At 43.0% G+C, this 13,095-nt stretch overlaps 1 protein-coding gene across 1 annotated transcript in view; it reads left to right on the top strand.

Annotated features, from left to right (window-relative positions):
* LOC146207201 (metabotropic glutamate receptor 1-like) overlaps nt 1-13,095 on the top strand; it is a 34,748-nt gene that overhangs the window by 2,124 nt on the left and 19,529 nt on the right. The window lies entirely within an intron of this gene.

Below are 13,095 nucleotides of genomic sequence, written 5' to 3' on the forward strand. Positions count from 1 at the left end.
GCCGGGAGTGCCACGTACAACAAGGTACTTCATAACAGGCCTCTCATTTTGATAGTACTGTCTGCTCAGTTTTCCAGCCGATACACATAGCATGCACTGCAAACACTCATTCGCGTTGGGTGTAAAAGAATCGGCACTTTTGTCTGGGCCACTTGGTTCGTGTCTGATTGATGAAGAACACCGCCAGAGAACGCTCCTTTGTCTACAATACTTCAACGGCTCAACTGATCAGGGTCTTAAAATACAAGGCCTTGAAATACCTAGAGTAGCAGAATATAAATATTTGGGGGTATGGGTAAACGAAGGATTGGCACACATTGGAAAGCATGAGCAATCACTTAAGGCCAAATGGCGAAGGAATGCCGGGATAATGAAGCATAAGGCATTGTGGGGATACAATAGGTATGAGGTATTGAGGGGTATTTGGAAAGGAATTATGGTGCCCGGACTTACTTTCGGAAATGCGGTTTTGTGCCTAAAACCAGAGGTACAGTCGACATTAGAAACAAATCAGAGATCCGTTGGACGATTAGCACTAGGTGCCCACGGCAAAACTACAAATGAGGCGGTACAGGGAGATATGGGCTGGGCATCTTTCGAAGTACGGGAAGCTCAGAGTAAAATATTATATGAGGAACGCCTGAGGAAATTGGACAGTAACAGATGGGCAGCTAAGGTATTTAAACACCTGTACTTAAAAAGCGTTGACTCACAATGGAGGAAAAGAACTAGGAAACTAACTAGTAAGTATGCTAGTAACAAGGACGGAGATACAAAGAGCATTAAGCAACAGGTGAAAAACACAGAAGGTAAAAATTGGATAAATTCGATGGGAAAAAAAAACAGAGTGTGGAATTATACCGAAAGTGGAAAATGCAGATCAGGAAGGAAGATTTCTTTGATAACTCAAGAGGCAGTGCCCTACTTTTTGAAGCCAGATCAGGGTGCCTTAGAACACGCAGCTACAAAAAGAAATTTAACAATGGAGATGACGCATGTGCTGTATGTGGAAACTCCAGTGAAACAATTGACCATATTATACTCGAATGCAATGGTATCCATCTGGAAGTTGATGCAGGCGCAATCACTGTTCCTGAAGCTCTGGGGTTTAGAGATAACAATGGCCGGGTGAATAAACCGGCGGTGGAAACTAGCAAAAAACGGCTGGAAGATTGGTGGCTTAAAAGCAGAGAAGTGACATAATGTTAGTAATGTAGGAGCAAAATTTAATAAATAGAATGATGGTTTAGTTAACCATTCTAAATCAATAATTAAGATATATGGAGAAAAATGAGCATGATAGTTACTGCTACCACCCCGTTTCAAAGGGGACGCTCCTATATTCCATCCATCCATCCATCCATACTTCGCGCTATTTCTTCTTCATCAATGTGGAAGAGAAAGAGGGAGCAGAAAAGGGAACGACCACACGCAGATACTTTTTGTTTTTAATGTAGCCCTCGTTTAGAAATATAAATAGGAACTTTGAAAATTAGCAACAAATACCGTAGGGTACGTGTACTTTGATAATCAGAAAAGCAAGAACCGCATTCATATTTAAAAAAAAAAAAAACGTTTTAGCCTATGCCGGCTATTCCAGCCACGTATTTTTATTGGAGAAAAAGAAATTACACTTACGTATGTTTACTTGGCACTTGTACTCTTGAACGTCTAGTGGGTGATTAGTCAGGAAGATATATATAGCTGTGTTTATTCGCGCAGGAAGCGGACATTTGTTCCTGTTTTGAAATAACGGCCGGTCCAACTTCTCACGTAAACGACAAGTAAAGGGTTGTTTAGAAGCTTTAGATCCGCCAGAGACAAACTCCGCAATTGGATAAGACACATGTCCTGAATATTTCTCTTCGTGGGATGGTCTCAAGCGGCACGAACATATTTAAATATGGAACGTACTTCGGACATGTATAGAGTTCTTTGAGTGCAGTAGGAGCAGGTCAAATATTTATGGGAAACCCTCAAGGTGGAGAAGATTTGTAATAAGGGAATAATTATTCATTGACAACCACCCAAACGCCGCCGTTCGTCTACAAAGGAAAGATACAGCTATCTCAGAAAGCTGTATAGCTTTCCTTCGTAGCCGAATGGCTGCGTCTGGGTGGATTTCAATGAGTAATTACTCCCTTGTTATGGTAGGATCACTTTAGATGAATATAGAAAAGTCTAACTCGCATATTTTTGTATCTGTAGTAATGCAAAAGACATTAGAATACATTCAACACAACATGATATTCGCCTCCTACCATTAAGTAAGTTACAATTTCATTTCCTCTTCCCATGCTGTTTCTGTTCGGTTTTATTGACCAAACGAACATTCTGACGTGAAAAAAGTGATTATGTCATGTGAGGCATGAAACAATCTGCAATACTACCATTATTACTTTTTTTTTATTATTCCAGCTCTTGAACCTGGCACGGCTTAAACGTTGTAGCGAGCATAAACTGCGTATCTGAGATTATATTGCTGTTTATTCTGTGCATTACGTAACCTAAAAGCTAATTTCGCAGAAAGTCACATTTCGGTTTCTAAACCGAAGCCGAAAGCACGTTAGCAAGAATATCAGCTATAAATTACTTAGCGGCCATGTGGGATACCACACTGGACCCATGCACGCTAATGCCTATAACGCCCTGGCCGCGACGGCCGCTCTTCGATCGAGGCCAAAAGCAAGACGCCCGTGTGCTATGCGATACCAGTGCACGTTAAAGAACTCCTCGAGGTTGAAATTTCCGGAGCGTTCCACTACGGTGTCTAGCCTGAGTCGCCTGGGTGCTTTAAACCCTACAAACCAAAGTAATGTGTAACGCATAATAATAAAAAGAAAAGAAAAAACGCTAGCGAAGATTTGGTGTCCATAGTTTTGTTGAAGAAATTTATTGTGCGACTTTCTCTTTAATTGAGAAATAATCGACGGCGCATTCCATGATAGGTCGCTGGAGAAAAGGTTTGGTTTGGTTTGTGGGGTTTAACGTCCCAAAGCGACTCAGGCTATGAGAGAAAAAAAAAATACTCCCGGTTCTTGTGTACGCCGAGAAGCTAAGAGAGTGAATAAAATATTTGAAGGAATCGCTCTTTCAATATAACCCTGACTGAATTGCATTTTGAGAAGTTGAAAGTAACGTATTTTTTTCGCACCAGCATAATGAAGTTGCGCTTGCCCTCTCGTGTAACTGAATCTGCTACCGAATAAATTGAAAATGTCGCAGTAACCATCGGTATAACGTGTTATACCGCATGAAGCATCGCTAGAAGGTAACTTAAATATATAAAAAGAATAGCGCCTGAAACCGACCCCTGCGGAACACCTTAGGTCACGCACTTACGCACACACTTACTGAACTAGTACTGTCTTAAAATATGCACTGCTTTGTCTCATGCACAAGGTACACTCCGATCTACTCTAAGAGGGCGGTAGAAATGGTTGGAAATGGGAGCGTCTACTATAACAGGTTATGAGCGACCTGAAAACCTTTTCGAAAATCTAAGCTACAAGAATCAGTCCGATCAGAGGAATTTAAGTAAACAGAACGTTATTTGTTGTGTATGAGTTCTATGAATCGTGGCAAACGTGACTTGTACCGTTGCGTCGGGTGGAAGAAAAAAGAACAATTGCTTTGTAGCTGGCTAATTAACCTAGAAAAAATGACATTCTTCAGTGTTTTAGACGACACACCCACCAGTCACGTGTTTGTGAGTAAAAGATCACGTGCAGGGTCGTCCACTATTAGGATGAGCATGCCAGTGCGTGGCCGCTCTCTTCAGGGCCGACTGCTCTGCGAGCCAAAATGACATCCCAGTATGCGAATCCATCTGTTCGTCTGTGTGCTTGAGAGGTCGGAGACAGTGGCGCTTGGAAAAGAGCGACCACCTCCTTGCGTGTTCACATTGGTAGGTGGACGGGAGACGTGGCCAGGCTCTGACTAATCGGTAGCGTAAGCTTCCAACTCCTTTGTGATGGGAGATGTATTCGAGCCCTTGCCCTTGGATTCCGCATCGTGATCCCTAGGTCAAGCAGCCGCGTTCATGGGTTAAAGCGGGCCTTTATATCCGGGTGGGCTTGCATAGGCAGCTCACCACTGTGTGCTACTGTGTGTGTGTGTGTGTGTGTGTGTGTGTGTGTGTGTGTGTGTGTGTGTGTGTGTGTGTGTGTGTGTGTGTGTGTGTGTGTGTGTGTGTGTGTGTGTGTGTGTGTGTGTGTGTGTGTGTGTGTGTGTGTGTGTGTGTGTGTGTGTGTGTGTGTGTGTGTGTGTGTGTGTGTGTGTGTGTGTGTGTGTGTGTGTGTGTGTGTGTGTGTGTGTGTGTGCGCGTGTGCGTGTGTGTGTGTGTGTGTGTGTGTGTGTGTGTGTGTGTGCGTGTGCGTGTGCGTGTGCGTGTGCGTGTGTGTGTGTGTGTGTGTGTGTGTGTGTGTGTGTGTGTGTGTGTGTGTGTGTGTGTGTGTGTGTGTGTGTGTGTGTGTGTGTGTGTGTGTGTGAGAGAGAGAGAGAGAGAGAGAGAGAGAGAGAGATAAGACAAGTGCACATTAATGCACAGTCGTGAGGCAAAACCTATTAATGATTCCTCAAAGAGCCAGCCCAAGCAGCAGAAGTTTAAAACAACATACAAGTAAACATGTTTTCTCAGGTACTGAAGCTGATTTAACTTCAATTTCTTATTGCAATGGCATAATTCTCCCTTCATGGAGCTGATCATTTGTTAGGATGTTTGGAAAGCAAAAACTCGTACATGTTAATAAAAAAAGAAGTTTTGCAGAAACCTTCCTGGGTTCTGCAGTTTTGCATTGAGAGACTGGCACAGCAATATCAATACATGTAAAAGTCCCTAGGGGATGGAAATTATATCGTATGGTGCTTCTCTATTTACCCCCTTCTTCCCTTCCCCAGCGACAAGTGTAAAGGATACCACATCATCATTTTTCTATACACCAAGCCTCATTTTACGCATAGTTTGCAGCCGCCCATGTACTCCGACATGTCAGTGCACGTTAAGAATTCCAGGTGGCTGAAATTTCTGTAGCCCTCCACTACGACGTCTCACAGAGCCTGAATTGATTTCGGATGTCAAACCCTATAATCTAAATTAACTAAATTAATTAAACGCCTTTAGTTTATTTTGGGTAAAAGAAAAGCACAGTATCTGCCTCACTCCTCTGTGGGCACCTACAAGAAGCGGACACACTAATGTCAAATGATTTTGCTAGTCTAAATCTGCGGATTAGTGATTTCGGTCTAATAAAGGTGACTCTTCTGCATGGTTTTCCCATCACTGCCAAACTCTACACCGCCTAGAGCGTTAGGTATGCACAGCATGAGACTGTTAGCTTTTAGCACTACACTTTCAGCTCATCACCTTCGACATCTTTTTATCTTTTCAATCTGAGCTCCCAAAAGCTAGGTTGCAGTCATACACAAAAATTCTGGTCAAGCGCACTCTGCCAGGCATATGATAAGCTGTACTATTATATACAATCAATACATTCACAGATCACCATTCGGTTTTTCATACCAGACTTAACTATTCGGTGTGAGCGCAGGGCAAACTTTAAAAACAAGGTTTTGCTACGCATCAGAAGCTTGATCATTCCCGTCCGTATGTTTCCATCAGTAATCGCCCTACAATATTTCACACAACACGGCTGCTGCAAACAAAGACAAGCCGAACATTACTGTCAAGGCTGCTTCATGAAAATTCGGGGATTAATTTTGAAAACCGCAAAAGGAGCAACGGATCACTTCAGTTTTGCACTTTGACAACGAGAATCGAGTTTTCATAAATGAGCACATGTGTCATGAAAAAAGTTATGTTGGGTAAAGAGCTCAAAGTTAAAAAGAAAAGCAGTAGAAATTTGCTTGAGTATCATATGGCAAAAACCCTGATGCGAGAGGCAAAAAATTCGCATGTAACCTACACGAATGATTTCGCACACGTAATCTAGAATCATGGCATCTTCCATTGAGAAATCAACGCTAGACGGAAAGAAGACAAAAGCATTTCCCCTTTTCACTACATGGCCCGCTGCATAATAAAAACCTACACTAATAAAGTGCACATGTATCGCAACATTTTTTTCTTATACATAAACTGATCGCTGTAACCAGAACCTTTGTCCCTGTAATGACTTTTTAGAAGCCGTTAGGAACAGTTTAATTATTCTGATACCGATACTAATCTGTCAAAAGGCGCCTGCCGCGATTACGCATTTTCGCTCGAGTCATGCAATCTCAAAAATGTTATCAATTTGCCCACTAGAGTCAGCAGTCGGTTTTTGACAATTTATCACATCTTATGTAACCGCAGTATCGACTTTTGTGCTGATGTTGTGACCGAAATATTAATTCGAAAGCATTTCTCATCGTATGAGCGGCAGTCGGCAGAGTGCATTAGTGTATGTTCGCACGAACTGTCAATATATTGCAGGGGTAATAATATAATAGTATATTAAAAAATCGTAAAGATAGAAATAATTAGTTCACTGAACTATTTAATGAATTTCCAACAATAATCACTCTTTCAATTACTCAATTACTTAAAAATTGATGAGCAGTTTCATCACTTCGGTGAATTGGTAATTACTCATGAAGTCAATTTATCAACTCAATAATTTGCTTCCTTCAACAAATTAATTAACTACTTCAATCGGTCAATTAGATATTAATTGGGCACTTTTAATTCAGGTTATGCTTTAATTACTCATTTATGAAATTATTCAATGACATTAATTATTTCATCGCCAACAGCATAAAAATGAACACGCGGAAACAATTGGCATCCGTAAGAGAAATGCTTTCCCATTACTGCACCTAAGCAGACTTAAATGCAACCCTGGAATTTTTTTACTGACCACTGTCTAACTTCTCTTCTCGCCACGTTCAGGTCTACATTATAATTGTCCTAAACGCGCCAACATATACTGTCGGCTGACGGCGGCACTCATCAAACAACTACTACAGTAGTTGTTTGGCGGAATTTAGCAAGAACCCAAATAATGGCTAAGCACTCTTTTTCAGTAACAGGATAATCGGATTCAACCTTCGTGAGCGTACGGCTAGCATAGGCGACCACGTATTCAGCATAGATTGATTTGCGCTGAGCGAGGCGCCTAGACCAACACCACTGGCGTCCGTGTGGACCTCGGTATGCGCTGTGTGGTCGAAGTGACGCAGGACAGGCGGTACCGTGAAGATGAGGAGCAAAATATTGAAAGCATCGTCGCACGTTGGCGAGCACAGCGAAAGGTCGCAACTGCCGGACAGAAGTTCTGTCAAGGGAGCAGCGATTGTAGCAAAATTTCTAATAGAGCTATGAAAATAAGAGCACAGCACGAGGAAGCTACGTAGGCCTTTGATGGAAGTCGGTTCGGGAAAGGCTGCTACAGCAGAAAGTTTTGCAGGGTCTGGAGACACACCTTCTTTGGAGATAATATGGCCGAGTATGGTGAGCTGGTGGGCGGCGAAACGACATTTTTATTATTTTTTTTTTTTTCAAATTCAGCTGCAGTCCGGCATCAGAGAGGCAGGTCAAAACGTGCTTCAGACGGTGGGTGTCAAATTCGGGATAAAAGACGACGATGTCATCGACATAACATAGGCATGTCTTCCACTTTCAAGATAGCAGGTGTTTGAGGTGTGCGTCGTATACGACGTATACGGTATTAATTTTGACACGAATGTTCATACCGGATTTGCTAATTATTAGTAAACGCTATTTTAGACGCGATTATCAAGGTAACCTGTAAGTATTCACGGTGGAACTGTGAGCATGCCACATGCCCTTGAATTACTGCTGACATACTCGCAGTATTGAAAAAGAAAGCATTCTTACTAAAACGAACTCAAAAGCCAGAGTGAGCGCCCACTACCTAAGAGGGTGCCGAGACTGCGACAGGACAGCTGGCATAACTTACATAAAATCCGGACTCGATATTCCATCCCATATTATTGCGTAGAAAAACTTTCCGTCTGAGCCTTCTCCGCAAATTTTGCCATCATCCTACGCTCTGCAATCAGCTCGTCCCTTACCTTCAATATATACGAACCATGTGGATCAAAAAACTGGGCATGGAATAATTGAGCATACAAGCTCAATCGTTTTTCTTCGTACCACACCACCCGAAAGGGGAACCACTTTCCCACGCAAAATGTGAATATTAGCGATAACAACCTTTCTGGCTCTGCTTTAGATAATGATGTGCACTCAAGTTTCCTGTAGCCTTGTGTATTTCGAGTAATTCATTTAGTTTTCTTTACATATAACATGTATCTTCCTTTTAACCCCACGTCCCTTCTGTAATGCATTTCACCCTGCGGGGTAAAATAAATACATGAAATGTAATTCCATGGCACTGATGAGAAAATCAATGCATTATTGCAACCTTGTTCGTCTTAATGGAAGGATAAAAAGCAAATGAGCGAGGTTGCAAGGAAAGTTACCGGAAGAGTTGAGAGAAAACGCGCCTTTCCTGATAACTTGTTAATCAAGGATACCAACTAATTTAATCATTTTTTCATAGCATACGGCCAGAACAGAGGAAATCATGCTCTGCTGGCAGTGACGGCAAACATTCCTCGAGTTAACCCTATATTTAATTTTCCGAACATTACAAAATAATGAAGTTAAACGCATTGTAGCAAGCATAGCCACGATCAAATCCATCGGGTCAGATGGAGGCCAAGAGGATCAAACAGAATGTCAAATGTGCTGGATGTTCCACTGTGTAGAATATTTAGCCACGTATTATATTCCGGCCTATACCCTGATATTGTAAAAGCTGTACATTTCTCCCGATATTCGAACCCTAGCAATCCACCTAGCTATGAGCCAATAACAGTACTGAGTATCATAACTTGTGATAACATAATTTTACAGCAGAAGCATGGCTGTAATTGTCTCTAAAAGGTCCGCCCGCATACAAAGCAGGGTTCAGTCTCTCAGAGCCTGAGCTCTACTCTTCGAACTGAGACCAAGGTATGTGTGCACTATTGGTGAATGCTCCACAGACGCCCATACGTTCAATATATAGCGGCTCATGGGCACTCCAGCACCCCCTGAAAATTGCGGACCAACTAAAGTTAATGACGTTGAATGAAGTGAGAACTACGTATAACGTTGGCGCGAATTATAAAGTGTCATTTTTCTGGATGCGCCCTACCGTAATTTCGAAGCCATCCTTTTAAAAAGCGCCGCTCGCCAACCTTTGCCATTCTATTGGGCTCGAATCCTGCTGTTTGAGTGCAGTTGACAATCAAGCACAGCAATTAGAAGACGGCACAGGAGGGGAGCAAATCAGCACCTCTTCAAAAGGGGCAGACTAAGCGTACTTGTACAGCATGACCTGCAACGTGCTGGCTTGACGAACAAGTATATCTCGAAAATATTCGTGTTTTATTATACCAAGTCGACAAATAGTCCTCAAATACAGTGATAAAGCCTACCATCAAAATGTAAAACAAGGACTGCCCTGAACAGTATATGTATAAGTTACCAATACGCACACGTAAGGCAGACTATACATATGCGGACGGGAACTGACGTGTGAAAGCCCTGTAGGAAACAATGTAGTGTGACACTAACGGTATATAGTCCTCGCTGTTGCACGTGTGTCAGCCCTTCGCATGCCGCTAGCTCAATTTTATGGGCGCTTTGAAAGAAACAAAGAGCGTGCCGCAACAAGGCTGGCAGCTCGAAAAATGATAAAACGACGCTCGTACAAAAGTGGGAAGCATCCTGGCTAATAGCAATAACTGAGAAGCAATTTGCATGAAAGTCTTAAACTTTTCAACATCTTCAGACAAGTGAGCTAGCTTCGTACCATTCCAGGGAGCGATAAGAAACTGAACAACCATAAAATTTTGGTTGGGCCTGTTGGTTCATGATTTTCTGCGGAATTGAAGAGTGCAAACAATAGACAATTCACACAGAAGACGCTGGTCAGTGCCTCCTTCGCAAGCAGCCAGCAAGGCCTACAAAGTCTCACCAATGCCGATGCAACATTAAAAGGGGACGCAACAAGAGTGATGCAAAATTAAAAGAAAATGAAGTGGTTTACTAAAATAGCTTACCTCTTTCATAAAGCAAAGTAAAACATATTTATTATTCTTGTGTTGGGGCATAGCTTTTTAATTCGTAGTTTTGTCATTCCTTCATTTGAGTGTTCCCCGACCAGTGGCTGTGCTGCAGTCGCGCTAAACCACTTTTGAGCCTAGCCTTCACCACCAGTTTACTTCCGCCATGCTACGACTCCCAAGGTCATTCGCTCGCCCGTTTCACATTGAGCCGCTGTAGTGGAGGCGCAGTCAGTGACGTCACTCCACGTGACGCACTTCGTAGAGGTGCAGCTGCGACACTCACTCGGAGGTTCTCCGCTGTAATACCACGTGACTGGACTGGGGTTTCAACAACTTATTCGCCGAGCTTGGTCGCACAGTCTCGCCATTAATGAGATGCTTTCCGGTGCAATTGCGTTAACGCTTCGACATCCGGCTCACGAGTAGGCATACTTAACAGAGCTTACGCTCGGATAGCTATGTTTAACAGGGATAGACATCTGCAATTTTTTCATGTGCTCTTTATAATCACAGCGTTCTAATAAGCTTGTTTATAGATATAAAAAAGGCTTTCGACCGTGTTTCACAGTCCACTTTGTTAACGAAACTGGGAAAATGTGATGTACGTAAAAAGGTTCTTCAATTCTTTAAAAGTTATTTGTCCGCACTGTTATCGTTAAGAGCTTAGTTCTGCACGCAGAGGTATCACATGCGGTGTGCCACAAGGCTTCGTTTTTCTTGTTTTCTAACGAACTCCAGAAGACACTCCTCAGATGATACCACCACTGCATTTCTGGCACCTATCTTCAGATGGTGGAAAATAGTGTAAATAGTGAGCACTCATGACCAACTCACTTTAAGCACTAAAAAAGAAAGCCATAAAGGTTGGTTCAAAGCAAAGGGTTACGATTCAAATATTCTCTATCTACTTAGAATGACGTTATTGAAAGTGTATCTACTCAGATATTTAGGAGTCATATTTTTTTCGTAACTTAGGTAGGAAGGAGCCGGTGCACAGAGCGTAAGAAAGTTGCATATGGCTGTTATATTGTGTTATATTGACAAAGGGATGCCAGCTCTCTTCTCGCACTATACTTCGATCACTGTACTTTGAATTATGTCATAGCTACTTTATTTATTGCAGTGAGTCATGGGAATTAACATAAGAAACATGTATGTTACCATCGTTGTGATTACATAAACGCGCCTTAAAATCTATGGGATTATTACATTCAGACAGATCGCAATAAAACTTCTGACGCGCTTCATATTAAGTCACTTAAGGCATTACGCGACTATAAGATGTATTTCGATTCATAACAAATGACATCATTATCTTTCGAGGACGTTTAAGCGCCGTCTTAAGTGTATGGCGCGAGAGCGTTAATCGCTCCCTTTTTCCGGCTCTCATTGCGTTATCTCGTTCGCGTTCATTCGCTTCATCCCTTTATTTGTGTCGCTATTATCCCACTCGTGCTGATTAGCATACTGTCGTACAATATGACGTTATATGAAATAACCTACGAGAGAGGCAGAAATCCCCGCTTCAACCAAGATGTACGACCACGCCTGCCCGGCCTAAGCCGGAATCCAAGTGTTCTGGAAGGCTCAATTCTGATCTCACGCTCTCATCTCAAAGGCGCAGCCCGAGCTGGCAAGATCATCCATGTCACGAGGTCTAATGACAGCGCGCAACATGACAACCAGACAGTGCACGGCCATGTGGGCGTTATGAGCAAAAAATCGCGGGCATGACCCTGGCAGGTGGTTGCAAGCAGGTGATGTGGCCGGGTACTGATTTTTCGGCAGGCTGTGTGACGTCACGAGATCATATGACATGGCAGGACCTACCGGCTCGGGCTTTTCCGTTGAGTTCGGTGGGTGAGGTGAGAATCGCACCTTGGGTAACACACGCTATTCCTAGGACACGCGAGCGCGCCCATGCGACCTGGTAAAAGCAAGATTCACATATATCTATGTAGCCTTTCACATTAATGTACAACTTACGATTATGTTCTAATGAATATGCGCGAGATAATATAGGTACAAATTAAGTGAGTAAGGGAGCAGCAATGTGGATATTGCGGACTATAATTCGCAAGGACAGCCTTCCGACGGGAGTCATTAACGATACCTCGCCATAGCCTTGAACGCGAAGTGTGCCCCCAATTTTCTTTCTCTTGAAACATACTCGGGGAGTGACCAGGCAGCGAAAAAATCGCGGCTGCCTTTAACTGGTCACCAGCAAAGTTACCTGTCTGTTATCCGGCTCCTCCCTCGATCATTAAAACTCGAGCAAGCAGCACGTGATGTATGTGTGACTGCGTCGCTTGTATAAAAACGCTTTGTTTCATTCTCATAGTAATTTTGTCAACTTGGTCGCGGTTACTAGTGAGAGTTTTCCGCGTCACAAGAATTCGCTGAAGTTCGGGCAAAGTTTGTGGGACGCGGCGCCAGGTAATCCTGGCTGTAGATGCGTTCGCGACCTGAACTTCGCCAGGAGAGCTGCGAACGCCGTCCTTGACCGTAACACGGTTCTGCAGCTGTGAACACACGCAGGTGATCTCAGCACTGTTGTACACCTTCATCGTGAAGCACAGATAAACGCCACTGCATACAGAAATGTAGCGGCTCTTTGAGGCACGATGCTCAGGCGCCTCTCCCAGCCTCTCTTCATGTATTAAAGTAGGCAAAGGAAGGGGGAGGGAACAAAAGTTTGGCGGCTGTTATTTTTACATTACCCTTATTGGCTGCTCTACTTATGCAAAAATTGTTCATGAAGTAAGGCCGCCCTTACGGGAATTAAAGGAACGAGAAGGGCAGGACATCTACAGGCCCATATACGGGGCCCTTGCGCCGAGGAAAACAAATACGATCTATCCTTGTTAGCTCAGGACACCCTAGCTAGTGCCATGTCTATTTTACTAATCTTTGATGTCAAAACAGAGTATATCGGAGCCAAGAAAATGTTCAACCGTTTTTATTTAGCGCTCATTTCTATCGTCAATGGACTAAATAAAAAAATGCGAAAGTGCA

The sequence above is a fragment of the Amblyomma maculatum genome, chromosome 1, assembly GCF_055883805.1.
Source record: "Amblyomma maculatum isolate TAMU_Amacu chromosome 1, ASM5588380v1, whole genome shotgun sequence".
In the NCBI taxonomy this organism is placed as follows: Eukaryota; Metazoa; Arthropoda; class Arachnida; order Ixodida; family Ixodidae; genus Amblyomma; species Amblyomma maculatum.